At 37.8% G+C, this 13961-nt stretch overlaps 1 protein-coding gene across 1 annotated transcript in view; it reads right to left on the reverse strand.

Moving 5' to 3' along the window:
- The window catches only part of pdgfd (platelet derived growth factor d), a 365062-nt gene that overhangs the window by 306078 nt on the left and 45023 nt on the right, over positions 1 to 13961 (reverse strand). The window contains exon 3 of the mRNA XM_069891208.1: positions 11886 to 11971. The gene's annotated coding sequence lies outside the window, so the exon portion shown is untranslated. The remainder of the gene's footprint in view (positions 1 to 11885; positions 11972 to 13961) is intronic.

Genomic DNA, 13961 nt, shown 5'->3' on the forward strand with positions numbered 1-13961 from the left:
GCCAAGGCAAATAGCGCCTTTGGAAGACTACACAAAAGAGTCTGGAAAAACAACCAACTGAAAAACCTCACAAAGATAAGCGTATACAGAGCTGTTGTCATACCCACACTCCTGTTATCTATGTACACAGACAACAAATCTGAACTTTGACTTTTTGACTTTGATAGGCCTAACCTGCTCAAACTCTTCGTACATTAACCCGTCCCATGAATCAACCTTCTCTATACTGCCTCCAGTACAAGCTTGTCTTCCTTAAATATGGTGACAGTAGTCCAAATGTGCTCAGACCAGCTCCCTGTAACATAACATCAAAACTGTCCTAATTCTATAATCTATATCCATTGAACTAAAGGCAAACATTTCATTTGCCAGCTGAAATTACTTACTGCCCTTGCATGTCAATCATTTGAGTTCCTCACACCTGAACGGTATTTGGGATGAATCAGTCATCGCCAAAGTATAAGGTTTAAAATATATTTGCCATTAATACAACCCAAAACAAGAACTCCATGAATTATTTCTAAATGCAAAGTACAAGCCATCAGTTGGAATAAAATGGACAGCTCTTTGTAAACAAACCGCAATGTCTCCAGACCACTAGCTCTTGGCTTCGAGAGACATAGTTTGTAAACTGACATGACCATGGGACTTCTTCATATACCCTGTTAAAAGTAGGAAAATGGGGCTTTCTTAATCAGCCTACATTGAACCAGGCATCAAATATCTTCAGTTAAAAGATCTTGCACCACTATAACAGAGATCGAAGAAGATGCCATTAATCACACTAAAAGATCGTCATAGATATATTTGTTTCATCAATCAATAATTATGGACTTTGTTAATCCCTTTAATACTAATTTTGAAGGTCTGAGATTTTTGTCCTCAGAGGCATACGACTTACTTTAACCCAGCAAAGGTATTTGAACATTTAAGGGTGTCTTGTCAGTTAAAGTGCATTCCCATTTTAAATATGTAATTCAAAAGAACCCAAAACATTTAAAGTATGCAATTGTAACCGTTGATGTTATATTCAATCATCTACTGTTCATTTTTTTGAGTATAAAAGTGCAATGTGCTTGGAGTTTGGGGAGATTTTGCTGACGTTCTCCATGGAGAAAATCTTGCATTAGGTCTCCTGAATGTTTGTTCATGTTGAATGAAGACCTTCATGATCTATAGTTTTGTCTGCATGTGACTCATTCACAATCACAACTGACACCACTTTCTAATCTCAGTTCCCCTTGTTCTGAAACATTTTGTAGTTCATTTGTAACATTTTAAATAATAAGCTGCTTTTCATTCATCCTTAATAATAGATTATTCCATTGACAGATCTAAGACCAATGTTTCTCAATCTCCTCCCCTCCCCACCCCCCCCCCCCCCACCCCTACAATCACCTTAAGTAATCTATACTAACCACAGAGCACAGAATGCCAATAGGTTCTCTTTGGGTAGAAATGCATTATTTAAGGTGGTATACGAGTAGGAAAAAAGGCTGAAAACTACTGTCTTAGGTGAACTGACTTATCGTTTCTTCTGTTCTGTTCAGACATCTGCCTACATTTTTTCAAACCTTGATGAAGGGCTCAAGCCTGGAATGTTGGTACCTTTATCCTTGCTATATAAAGCACACTCTTTGACTAGCTGACTTTCTTCAGTATTGTGCTTTTTCTTCAACCACAGTGTCTCCCGACCTTGGTGTTTCTTGCTTTCTGTCTGCCTATTTTCTTGACTAGTGGTGTTATGTTTACAGTATTTATGTTCTCTGGAACCTCTCTAGAATATGGAGATTTTTTATCAGATGACAACCAAAGCATCTTCCATCCCTTCCGCCACTTTTTTTGTGACTCTAAGATGCAACTCTCTCCATGCACTGCAGACAAGCCAGATTTATTTGATTATACTCAATTGCATAGTTCCAAGAGTAAATGCTACATTCTTGCTGTTCAACACATATTTGACACATTTTCTAACAAATTGGTCCACATATATATAATTCAGTTTGGCGATGCACAAGAAAGCAGGTCTGCTGCTTTGATCTTAAGCCCCAGTAGCAGTGGTGATGCTTGAAACTTCAAGCAGTTTGCAGCATATTTGTTCACGTGGATTGTGATGGAGATTATCTCCTCAAGGGGAAGTGAACTCATCTCCTTCTTGAGAGACAACAGCAGGCTTCCCAGGCATGCAGCCCTTCTGAAACTTCAAGATGTTAGATGCATTTGGCACAAAGGACTCCACATTTCAACCTCATTCCTCTTTATGAACAGAGGAAGCTGTAACATGCTGTAACATTGCAGTAGATCACCAATGTTTTGAGCCTAAGCCCTTCTTCAAGGTATGAGTAAAAAGTAGGCAGGCATCTCAATTAAAAGGGGAGGGAGAGGAGTACAGACCAACTGGCAAAAGGGTTTAATTGTATATGGACAGACAGGAGGGAGGAAAGGTGAAAATTAATTGGGGAGTGTGGAGTTTGGCTCTGTAAATGCAGAGTTGGGGAAGAAAAGAGAGCAAGAGGAAAGGAGACATCAGAATAGATGGGGGGGTGTGGCTAATAGAAACAGGAGAAGTTGCTGTTAATACCATCCGACTGGAGGGTACCCAGACGGGATACAAGATGGCATTCCTCTAATTTTCAGGTGGTCTCAGATTGGCAGTGCATGAGACTATGGACAGACATATCAGTAGAGGAATGGGGAAGGTAATAGAAATGGAAGGCCACTGAGAGATCTCAGCTGTTGTGGGAGACAGAGTCCAGGTGCTGAACAGAACAATCTCCTAGTCTGCATCCAAGCGCCTGCCTGATTTTAACTTGTACCTTCTAGAAGGGTTCAGTCCCGAAACATTGGATATATTATCACAGCCGCGAATTTACCAGTGTCGGGAGTGGTGCCGGTCAACTGCTTATGATTTATCTGGGGTGACCCATGGGAGTAATAGTGCAAATGCGCGGGTTAGTTCAGAAGGCTGCATACATGGAGATGGATCTCGGACGCAAGAGGAGAAGAGTGACCGCACCAAAATCCAATGATCAATGAAAATGTCAGAGGGGTTTGGCTGGGTGGTGCTTGGTGGGATGAAGAAGGTAGTGTTGTGTCTGAGAGGAATAATGAGGGTCGACTCCACTTTGTGCTGAAAAAAAATGTGTATTCTTTAAATTGTATGCATAATTGGTAAATTATGCCATTATATACAGTTTTGTTGCCTCTATCGATGCTGTGAGACCGGCTGAATTCATCCAACCTTTGTTTTTTCTATACTCACAGCATGTACAGACTTCCATGTTTCACTCCATAGACCTTCAAGACACCAAACAGTGTGAGAGGAATGGATTGCCTCCTGCCTCGACTATGTTACCGTAACTTTTCCCAATTATTCCTGAAATTACCATTTTAGATTTGTGTTCCCTTTTGTTCCTTTATTGAGATTTGGTTTAAATTATTTAACTTTGCTGTACCTGTACAACATAATATACTGAATATAGCTCAATGGGATTAACTTAAAAGTAACTTATTTTAAGACTTTAAAGATTAGATTTCAAAAATATAGTCTTTTCTATAGCTTCTATAATCGCATTATAACATTATAACAGGGTAGCTTCTTCGAATAGGTTGTGGCTGAGCTGACCAGGTAAATGGAATACTGGTTTGGATGTTGTGTAATGAACCAGAGTTGAAACCAATACCAAATCTACAAGTAGAATAATGCGGAGACAGCAACTACTTTGCAGATTTCAGAAAATGTTCCTTACTTATTTTGTACCTATTTCAATACTAATTTTTAAAGAAGCTTTCAAAACCAGATCATCTTTCATCAAACGACATGAGAGAATGAGAGTGAATCTGAGCAAGGATATAATCCAGAGCAGTTATTACAAGTACAATGCTCAAAGTATTAGTAATGACCTTACTATGCACAAGAAGACTCTTGCTGTTCGTACTTTTGACATAATTTCACATTTACCAAAGGAAATACAGTAAGTTTCCCATTATCCAAAAACCATTTAAGTGAAATTCTCAGTTACCCGAAAAAAAAATTGGTGGCGACATGACATCACAAGTTAGAAAAAAAATATATTTTTTAATTTATGCATTTATCCTATTTTGTAAGTAGAGATCACATTATGTTTTTGGTAAGAATTAAACATTTTTTTCCTGCTTGAGAAACCATCCATTGTCTTTTTTTTATCCGCTGATACAGGTTTTCTGCTGATGCTTCAAGCAATTTCTCAGTTATCCAAAAAGTCCGGTTAACTGAAAAACATCCTGTCCCAAACATTTTGGATAATTGAAAACGTACTGTATTAGAGTATTTCCCAGAACTTTTATGTGCTCGCTAAGGATTTAATATCTATCCTTGCAGTCTGGGTTGCCAAAGTTGTTTTTTCTATTTCCATCCTACAAAAACTACACATTGTTTTGTAATACCACACATTGTTGTACAGTGTGCAATGTTTATCTGATGCTTTGCTTAAAATCCCTTTGCATATGGTTACATAGAGAACCCTGAATCAGAACCAATGGAACCAATTCTTCCTTAGGCAAGAACTACAGAGGGAGATAGAGAGGGCAAGCAAAAAGGGCAATGTTACAATGGTCATGGGGGATTTCAATCTGTAGGTTGATTGGGAAAACCCATGTTGGTACCAGATCCCAAAAGAAGGATTTTATTGAATGCCTTCAGGGTTCAGGGTAGCTTCTTCGAATAGGTTGTGGCTGAGCTGACCAGGTAAATGGAATACTGGTTTGGATGTTGTGTAATGAACCAGAGTTGATAAGGGAGCTGAAGGTGAAGCTGAGTAGGCAGTGATCATAATATGATGGTATTGACCCTATAGTCTGAGAGGGAGAAACTAAAATCAGATGTGTCAGTATAAGTGGAATAAAGGGGACTTCAGAGGAATGAGAGAGGATCTCGTCAATGTTGATTGTGAAGGTCCAAGAGCAGAGAGTACAGAAGAGCAGAAATTGCTGGAATTGCTGTGAGAAATAAGGAAAGTGAAAATTCCAAAAAAGAAATATTTGAATTGAAAAAAGACAATTGTATTTGACAAGAGAAGTCAAAGCCTAAGTAAAAGCAAAAGAGTGGACATACAGAGAAGCAAAAATTAGTGGGAAGGTAGAGCCCTGGGAAGCTTTTAAAAGTGTACAGAAGGCAAATGAGAAGGAAAAGATGAACTTTGAAAATAAGATAGAGAATTTTGCTATGGAAAACATTAGCAGTATTCCTGTGCAGTGAACTGGGATTCACTGGTAGTGTGTTGTGATGATGACTGGCTCCACCTCCCAGTTCCGCCCCCATCTGCTCACATATATAACCCATCTAAACTCAGAACCCTTCTGAAGACTACTGTGAAACCCTACCCATAGTTATAAGCCAATAAAAGCATTTGTTCTCCCTCCAGTCACGAGAGCGTTTATTCGCGCTACAATTTTATTAGTTTATTCCCTAAACAATGGAAGCGATGACTCAAGCCTGGTACACTGCTGATAGACCCACTCTCCCCCGATGAGACTGAGGAGTTCACATACTGACTAGACTGCTTCCAGGCCTACCTGAACGTGACCAGAGAAGTCTTTCACACCGATGAACTCAGGAGGTCCACACTCATTTCAAGGGTAGGAATGAAAAGGTATGCAGTCATCAGGGACTGTACAATATATGATTCTGTCATTGAGGCGTTGAAGGCTCGGTACCTGAAGTTGCAAAACAAGGTCCTAGCGAGGCATCGACTCACTCTATGTCACCAGTGGCTAAGAAAGACCATCAATGACTACCTGCTGGATCTGTGGACATGTGCCAAGAAGTGCAGGTACGAAGTGGCTTAGGGCTGCATTCATGAGGAATAACAGATCCTGGATACTCACGGGGAAAGGAGGGCTTGGCTAGCCACGTTGAACTGCAGACAGAATAATATCAAGATTGTTGGGCTTAAAGAAGGGGATGGGGGTCAAGACTTGAAAAAATTTCTGTAACGGTGGATAGCGGAATCTTTGGGTCAGGCTGCATTTCAAGGTGATTTGGAGATAGAACGAGCCCATAGGGCACTCAGACTGAAACCTCAGCCTGACCAAAGGTCCCGTCCAATACTTGTCAGATTCCTTTGATATGAAGTAAGAGATAAGATATTGGAGCTGGCAGCGAAACAAGCTAAAGAAAGACAATAATCTTTGATTTATAATGCAGATAAGATTTTTTTTTTAATCCAGATACAAGTTTGGATTTTTTTGAAAAAAGAGAAAGAAGTTTAATCTGGTTAAAGATGTATTGAGAAAGGCTATGCCTTTGTTTTGAGATATCCAGCTGTTTTGAAAGTATTTGTCCCAGGAGGGAGGAATAGATTTTTTACTGAGCCTAATGAAGCAAAGGTATATGCTGATTCATTGCCTGTTAAAGATCAGCAGATGGTTGTAGACACTTGAATTCATTAATTATATAACTGAGAGGTTTTGCTGTAAATGAAAATACTTTGAGTTCTGAGAGAGTTTAAAGTGGGAGGAAGATATAATCTATGTTGTGTGTGATCTAATATACTGGATAAAAATAAAAAAATATATTATTTAATTGTTTGCATCATTACAGGACAAAAATGAATAAAGCATTAATCAAGTATCCATAGCCAAATGATACAAAAATACTTTTATATTTTTTCTTCCCATCCCCCCTCCCACCCAAGAAAGGAAAGAAAAGAAACACCTACCATTTAATATACAATAATATTAGCATACACAATCATTAATTGATATTAAAATTACTAATTAAGAGGAGTGGATAAGATAGAAGAGGTGGATGGAAAATTATCCATAAAATCCATATATGGTTTCCAAATACTATAAAAATTTTAAACTCAATTCCTGTAAAAATACGTAATTTTTTCCAAAGGTATACAATTTTGCATTTCATTATACCATCTACTTAATAACACTTCTCTATCATCTTTCCATGATATTGCTATTCCAATACTTAAATTTTTTTCTTGATTTTTGTCCAATTTCAATTTTATATCCTTTTTCATAGATATCTCCAAGTAAAAATATTCTTGGATCCTTTGGTACTTTATCTTCATAATTTTCCCTAATAATAAACTCAGTTCATTTTGCAAAAATTCAACTAGCCTATTAGCTAACAATTTCGATACAATTTTATAGTCTGTATTCAATAATGATATATATGAAGAAGGCTGTAAACAATTTTTCCCTTTTTTTTGAATTTACAGTTATTAATGCTGTTTTAAAAGATTCAGGTAGAGCATAAACCTCTTTCATTTGACCTAATATCTCCATCAATACAGGTATTAATAGCTCTATAAAATTCTGGTGGGAAATCATTTTCACCTAGCACCTTATTATTCTGTAGAGACATTAGAGTCTCATAAACTTCTTTTTCTGAAAAATTCTCCTTTAACTTCAATTTGTCTCAAATAACCTCTTATTTTATTATCATCTCTCTTAGACCCTGAACGATAAAGTTTGGCATAAAAGTCTTTAAAATTATCATCTTTATGTACTTAAATTTATGTACTTAAATTTCCTTCTCCAATTTCATTATTTCTTTATCTAATTGAGTTACTTCTTTCATATATTCTTTCTTTAATTTTGAAGTATAACTTATTATTTGACCTCTCAAATATGCCTTCATTGAATCCCATGATACAAACTTACTCACAATTGAATCCTTATTAGTATCTAGATATTTTTTTCCTGTTGCCTCATAAAAATCACAAAATTCTCTTTTCTTCAACAAAACCTCCATCTATGACCTACCTTTTGTTCTTTTTCCAATGAAATAGACAAAATTAAAGGTGAATGATCTGATAAAACACCTGCTTGATATTCCACTCTTTATATTGAAGTTGTGCAGAAGTTAAAAACACATCTATCCACGAATATGTTTTAAATTGAAAAGAATAAAAAGAATAATCTCTTTCATATGGGTGGATTTTTCTCCATATTTCCACTAAATTCATATCTTTCATCAAATCTGTTCCCAATTTTGCTACCTTATTTTTAATCGTTCTGTTTACCGATCTATCTAATTTAGGGTCTAAAGCAAACTTAAAATCCCCTCCCAAATTAACTTTTCCCTTTGCATTTGATGAATTCATAAAGACAACTTGTATAAAGTTGCCATCATCTACATTTGGTGCATATACATTCATTAATGTCCATTGTTCTGAAAAAATCTGACAATTTACCATAATGCACCTCCCTGCTACATCTATATTAATATCCATTTTAACTGGCAAATTTTTATTAATATTGCTGTACCTTTAGCCTTAGAATTAAAAGATGATGCTATTACTGTTCCTACCCAATCTCTTTTTAATTTTTGATGTTCTTTTTCAGTCAAATGAGCTTTAATTGTTTTCATTTAAACTAATATTTTTTTCTGTTTTATTTGATTCTGAATCCCATTAATATTAATACAATTAAATTAAAATTTTCAGCCATCTAATCTCTTATAAAATCCAATAACCGTCCAACTTTCCATCTCCACTCCTCTTTCATCGAAAATACTAACCAAATATTTCATAATACAATTATTAAATTTAGGTGTATTAAAGAGAAAAAAAGAAAGGAAACAAAGAAAATATCAGAAACCCCATCCCCATCCCCCAAAGGCATACGTTATTAACAGTATGTCTTTATACCCCTGATCTATAGGAGTTATGATCGAAAACGACACCTGCCCACCAGATTCCACGGAGGCCAGGCTCCTACTCCCCTGAAATTATATTATCTCTTATGCCTCAAATCTACTCAACTTTACAATGATCAATTTTTTTTACACACAGATCTATTGGGTAAAAACTGCCCTCTCTAATATTCTGTTTCCTCATTATACACCCCTAACTGCAATCTTTCCACTTCCTCTCTCTCTTCAAATATCTCCCAATTGTCGTCTCATTTTCTCAGGCAACGAATCTGCAAACACTTTCACTTCATTGGGTTCTGTAAAAAGTCTATTTTTACCCTCAGGAACAAAAACTTTTAACACTGCTGGGTTCCTTAAGACAAAAGTGTAACCTTTTTTCTATAGCACATTTTTAACAGCATTAGATTCTTTTCTTTTTTTCAACAAGTCAAAACTTATATCAGATTAAAAGAAAATCTTATTATCATTATAAATCAATGGTGATTGTCTCTCCTTTGCTTGCTTCGCAGTCAGCTCCAAGGTCTTCTCCTTCACTTCATAACAAAGCAACTTGACCAGAATCGAACGTGACTTCTGATCTGGCTGTGGCTTAGGTCGTAATGCTCGATGAGCTCTTTCAATCTCAAAATCTCCTTGAAATTCAGTTACCCCCCCCCCCCAAAGTTTGCGGAATCCAATGTTGTAAAAATCTCTTCATATCTTGCCCTTTGTCGCTTTCCTTACGTCCAACAATTTTTATATTATTTCTTCTACTAAAATTTTCTAACATATCAATTTTTTTAGTTAATTGTTCTTTAGTTGCAGTCGCCTCAGCTTAAACCTTCATTTGAATTTGAAATTCAGCATGTTAAAAAGCATTACCTTTAATTTTTGCATCCATCACATCAAAATTTTGTTCGATTTAAGACAGCATTCTCTCTACCTTCTTCGTAGAACCCTTATTTTCAATTATACCCTCATTATACTTTTTAACTTCCATTGTTAACTGTAACAAAGTTTGCTGGAAAGAATCCATGTACTTCTTCATTTCATTTGTAGATAGACAAGACTCCTCTATTTTCTCCTGTTTTTGGCCAAAACTCTGTTCAACATACATTTCTTCTTCTTCTTCCTGCTCCTAATCACTGGAGCTGGAGGCTTCTTGAGCTTTTTAAAAAATTGCCTCCATTTTTTGTGCTTTGCACATGCACGACTCCTTGCACATGTGTAGTGTCACCTCTTCATCCGTGGCAATCGGTCATTGTCAGGGGAGACCTTGGACATCGCTCTCCAAGGTCTCCCCAGCTCCAGACTTATCATCATGGGCATCTACCCTCCGGAGAGCTCCAGGATCCTTCTTTGAGGTAGGCTTCTCTTCCTTATCAGCTTCTTTTTCTTGTTCAAGTTCTTGAAAGATAAGTCAGTTTATCTTTCTTAAGAGGCATTGTTTATTGTTCTGAAGGTCTTCTGATATCTTCCTCTTTTATTTTCTTGCAGTCACATCAGGCTTCTTAACTCTTTTTTAAAACTTTTTCAGATAGAGTAGAGAATTCAAGTATAGCCCCACATCATCATGTGCACCCCCCCCTCCCATATACTGGTTAAGATTAACGGATTATAAGGTCTATTGACAAGTTTATAGTAAGGGATGTTATGATGTTTCAAGTGAGTTAGTGGGGAATGTGATGCTGACCACAGCGCTCTCATGGGCACTAATGCAACTAGCTTTTTATCCTGTACAGATAAGAGTAATAGAGATGCCTTAACATCATGCACCTCTGGAGCTTTTCCTTATCTTTTTTCTTCTTTTCCTTATCTTTTTTTGGTCCTTAGTCTTCCGCATTAGTGTGCTTTTCCAATCGACTTTGGCCCATCGACTCCAATGGCCTACATCTGTTCCTATACCTTATGTCTAAGAATATAATGAAGGGGAGCAATTGTAGAATGAAAGATTTCTTGTAAATGATGGGGCTATTTGGCCAATATCCATGCTGGCCAATGAAGAGCTAGCCAGCTTCTGGTGGCCTTGAAGGTACAGATATAAATCTAAGTGCCATACACATATAGGGAGGATTTCATCCATCAACATCTTTTTAATGAGAGTTCCAAACTCTCATTTGCCCATGGGTTTTAAAGTTCCCCTCATCTTCGCTCATCCCTTTCACCAAATACTTTGATTTTTTTTTAAATGGAGAATTTAAAAAACTCAGTCATGGAAAAGTACCCTTCACTCACCATGTCCCAGATCACCATCACACTCTTTGGTTTCATTCCCAGATTGTATGATATTGGCAGTTTACTTACTAGATTTACTGTCCTATCATAACTGTCCCAAATTGTGGCTTACGCACCCATTGAAGCGGACTGTCAAGAGTCAACCACTTTTGTAGCTTAGAGCCACGTATAGGCTAGCTGAGGTAAGCACAGCAGTTTAGCTTCTGGGAAGGATGTCAGCAGACCAGATGTGATTTTTATGACAATCTCCTGGTTTTATCTTTATCATCACTGATGCCAGATTTTTATCTAATCACTTGAATTTAAGTTCCTTGGCTGCATGAAGTGTGATTTTTATATTTCTGAAACAATAACCCATGTCTCTTGGCCACTAACTCAACCCCAGTGCCTCCTGGGTTTCTTTTGTCTGAGCTCTGGAATTTCTTCCATGAACTTTTTGGATTTTCTTCCTCTTTCCTCATTTAGATCTGTCCAAACTACTCCCTTCTCAATAAAATAAAGCAAGACTTCTTTGATGTACATAAACTATGCCTTAATAAATTCGTGAAGATTTTGCACATACTGATCTAAACACAAACTGCTGGAGGAATGTAGCAGCACCAGTGGAAGAAGAAGAATGGTCAGTGTTTTGGGACGAAATGTCGACCATTCTTTCTCTCACTGAAATTGCTTGACCCATGTTAGGTCTGCTTTGTTCATGAATGAGTGAGACAAACACCAGACTGAGTCGAAATCAGGGTTCTTTGTTCTTTATTACCGGATTGTAACACTTGCGACTAACAAAGTTAGTCGGAGAATGCATTCTGCCGTTATCAGCAAAATGGTGATTTTTTATACCCTTGGATACGTGCTTAGAACATCATCATATCATTACTTGTCCAATGACTAAAACTGTTGCTATCCTTTCCCTGCTAGCTTCCTGCCTCTCAATCCATCAATGTCTCTCTTATCTTGTAAGTACAAGGATGCATTCACATCTTGTTACAGCCCCGTACATTCCCATCTCATGATGTTTTACCTTACACCCACTGACTTCCTTCAGCAGATTGCTCAGCTTCGTATTCCTTCATCTGCAGTCTCCTGTCTGTTGATTTTGCTGCTGATCTAAGAATAAAATACCAATTTTTTTAAAAATACAGTTCATTTTAAATACAGAGCATTATCATAATTCTGACTAGTTCACTAATTTGCATTTAATATTGAGTATGAGATTCACAAAAAAATAATTTTCCAGAAAGTCACATGGAATACAGATACATAATTCTCTTTAAGTGGTGACACTGGTTGTAAAAGCTTTCAGCATTATGACCTTCATAAATCAGAATATTGCGTATAAGAGCTGGGATGTTATACCAAAGTTGTATAAGACCATAGTGAGGCCAAATTTGGAGTATTATGTATAGTTTTGATCACCTAACCACAGGAAAGATATCAACAAGATAGAAATAGTGCAGAGAAGATTTACTAGGATGTTGCTTGGACTTGAGGAACTGAGTTAGAGGGAAAGGTTAAACAAGTTAGGACTTTATTCCCGTAAGATAAAAGAATGAGGGGAGATTTGATAGACGTACTTAAAATTACGAGGGGGATAGATAGAGAAAATATAGATAGGCTTTTTCCACTGAGGTACAAACAATTCATGGGTTAAGAGTGAAAGGGGAAACATAAGAGGGAACTTCACACAGAGAGTGGAGAGTGTGTGGAACAAGCTGCCAGCTGAGGTGGTGAACATTGGCTCATTGCAAAAAGAATTTGGACAGGTACATGGATGGGTGAGGTATGGAGGGCTATGGACTGGGTGCAGGTCAGTGGACTAGGCAAAACAAAATGTTTTAGCGCAGACTAGAAGGGCCAAATGAGCCCATGTCTGTGCTGTAGTGTTCTGTGATTCTATATGTTTTAGTGTCTTAGAGTCAAACAGCCTTTTGGCCCATCCTTCCCACCCTGATTAAAATGTCCTAAACACATAGGACACACCTGCCTGCAATTGGCCCAGATCTCTCTAAAATCATCCAATCCATGTATCCAGTTTACACAAAAATGCTGGAGAAACTCAGCAAGTCATGCAGCAAAGATAAAGATGCATAACAAATGCTTTGGGCATGAGCCCTTCATCAAGATAGGAATAAAAAGCAGGCAAGTGGTTGAATAAAATGGTGGGGGAGGGTCAGGAGAGGAGCACAGGATCAGGGCAAGAGGTCATAGATGGATATGGGTGGGAGAGTCCAAGAGGAAAAGAAGCTGAGAAGTGATAGGGAAGGGGGTGGAGAGCTGGAAGAAAGGAAACAGGGATGGTGAAGAGAGGGAAGCAGTTGAGCGGCCTAACAGATCCCCAGGGATCTGTTCTGACACACCTTTTCTTGGTGATTTTTATAAACGACGGATGAGGAAGTGGAAGGTGGATAAGTACGAAGAATGGTAGCATTGTGGTTAGTCTGGAGGGTTGCCAGAGGTTACAAGTGGACATTGATAGAAATACGGAGCTGGTTTGAGAAGTGGCAGATGGAGTTTAACCCAGGAAAATTTTGAAGTGGTTAATTTCAGTGGGACAAATTGGAACACGGAATACAATGTTAATAGGCGGACTCTGAGCAGTGTGGAGAAACTGAGGTTCACATCCATAGGGCATGCAAAGCTGCTGCAACAGGTTGATAGTGTTGTTAATGAAAGTCAATGCACCAGATTCCTCCTTAACTGTGGGATCAAGTTCAAGAGCCATGAGGCAATGTTGCACTATAGTTAGTCAAACTCCACTTGGAATATTGTGTTCAGTTCTAGTCACCTCACTGCATGAAGGATATGAGTGCTACAGATAGGGTGCAGAGGAGATTTACAAGGCATGCTGCCTTGATTGGAGTGCATGTCTTTTGAGGAGAGGTTGAGTGAACTTGGTCTTTCTTAGGGCTGAAATTACTAACATGAGGGGCATAGTTTTAAAGTGCTTGGAAGTAAGTACAGGGGCAATGTAAGAGTTCCACAGAGTGGTGGATGCATTGAATGCAGTGCCAGCAACAGTGGTGGAGCCAGGTACAGTAGTAACTTTTCAGAGACTATTAGATAGGTACACTGAACTGAGAAAAGAGAAGGGAAATTC

The sequence above is a fragment of the Narcine bancroftii genome, chromosome 7 (genome assembly GCF_036971445.1).
Source record: "Narcine bancroftii isolate sNarBan1 chromosome 7, sNarBan1.hap1, whole genome shotgun sequence".
In the NCBI taxonomy this organism is placed as follows: Eukaryota; Metazoa; Chordata; class Chondrichthyes; order Torpediniformes; family Narcinidae; genus Narcine; species Narcine bancroftii.